This window comes from Coffea eugenioides, chromosome 1 (assembly GCF_003713205.1).
Source record: "Coffea eugenioides isolate CCC68of chromosome 1, Ceug_1.0, whole genome shotgun sequence".
In the NCBI taxonomy this organism is placed as follows: Eukaryota; Viridiplantae; Streptophyta; class Magnoliopsida; order Gentianales; family Rubiaceae; genus Coffea; species Coffea eugenioides.
The window spans coordinates 47,114,449-47,116,614 of record NC_040035.1 but is presented as its reverse complement, the minus strand read 5'-3'; positions in this window follow the sequence as shown (position 1 = coordinate 47,116,614).

The following is a 2,166-nucleotide window of genomic DNA, read 5'->3' as shown; positions in this document are numbered from 1 at the left end:
TAAAAACCATAAAATTTATAAAATTAAAAGTCCTACAATCCTCACTTGATCAGCATCAGAATTTTGATATTGATCAATCCTTCACATAAAAATCCTCTTGATAGTTTCTCTAGTTGATCTTCTCTAACTTACACAAAATTACCTAAACTTGAACATAGCAAAAAATTAAATCTTCGATCAAGTTCACGTGTATAGAGACTAAAGCTTTTGATGCCGATTAATCCTTCACATGAAAATCCTCTTGATTGTTTCTCTAGTTGATCTTCTTTTCTAGAAAACTTCTTGTTTTTCAAAACTTGATCAGGCAAAATTCAGTGAGATTCATTGTGTGTTCAAATGATTATTTAATAAAAATATAAACAAATTATTCTATAAACTGTGGTAGAGAGCAAAAGTATTGTCTAAATGAATCGAGCACGTAAGTGCAAATTATATAAATTTGAACAATAAATTAGTTTCAATGGCCTTTCAAAAATTTAGTTCAAAGTAATATCCTTCAACATAAACTCAAAATTGTGCACCAAACTTTTTATAAAACATTGTCAAATATCTTGAACTTACTTGACAAAATTGAATTCCAAGAACCGTTTACATCAACTGTAGCACACAAATATGTATAAGAGGGATGTCATAAAAACTTGGTCGATCCAACAAACTCGTCAGAAGTACATACCACCCCACCGATTGCGTGTGTAACTTGATACTACTATAATACACCAAATTTTGCCTATACAGCAATCGGTAATAGAATGGAATACTTGATTATCCCAAAACATTCATTCGTACCACATAAGATCAAACCCCCTGATTTTGCTGGATGAAACTCATGGTCAACTTAGCACTTATCATCAACCCGATGCTTTCCAAACTTTCATAAGCCAACACATAGCGTGTTCTAAAACCTCCTCGACATAGCCACGTTCACAGCCTCTCCAAAAATTGATTTCTAGATTCACGATAACATATATAAGACTAACTTTCATACAAAATTACATAAAAAGCAAGAAAAAGAAAATTAAGTCTGCATGCTTATGCAGGATATTTAAGTTAATGGCAAAAAAGAAAATAAATTTCTTTTGGAGTAATATATTTTGATATGATTTGTTAACTTACTTGAAGCTGGAATTGCATGGACTAGGAAAAATTGCGAGTAGATTAGGTAAATTGTGAGAACCAAAAAATGCTTCATATCTCAGTGATTGAGAAAGTTAATCTAATTGAAAACAAAAAGAAAGCAAGGAGTAATAACTTTGGACAAACAATATTAAGGAATGATTATATATAGCGAAGAATTGTAGGTAGTAATGCATAACTAAAGCTATTGAATTCAATACACTGAATTACAACAGGATTCCACTAGTAATAGATACAATGAATTTCCATTTTCTCAAATTTTTTACAATTATCTTAGAACGTTTTGATAATTTCTTCTAATTAATGTCAATATGTAGCCAAGTTATTTGATGAATCCTATATAGGTAAGTCATAACTAGTAAATTAAGATGGATATTCTTTCTAAAGTAGTAACACTGAATAATTGCTAAAACTAGTGAGATCTTTTAATGATTAAAATCTGAATGACTTCCTTTTAAGGTTTAAAAGAAACATTAATCATTCCCTAAAAGTCTAAACATTGAACTTTGAAAGGCCAAGGGTTGTTTAACAAGTACATTATATATTCAAGGAAATAAGAAATATTCAGGACACGGGGCATCACATTATTAGTACAGCGCAAGGAGAAAGAAAGGGCTTTTGGTAAACTAGTGAGGAAGGAAAATGGCCACCAAATGATGTTTGACAGTGTGATTGATGTTATGCACATAACAATGTTGAACATTAAAGTTGATTTTTTTGAGACTAATGAAGAGCAAAATTTTTTTTTTGTCCTAACGATAACAGTTGTATAACCTACTCTAGTCTAGTATAAAGGGAGGGAGGAAAACCCCGTCGAAGAAAGCCACCCAAAGGTGGCAGCCACAATTAAGTGGCAAATTTGGTGGAAGGTCAAGGGTTCAAGACTTTTATAGTCTTGGGGTTACCAACAGCCCAAGAAGTTGTTGGCTACTAATGAAGAGCAATTAGTTTGTCATTTATCACTGTTACTTTCTTATAGAGTCTAGAATTATCTTTTGGTTTACTGATGTCATTTAGTTGCTAGTTGGTATT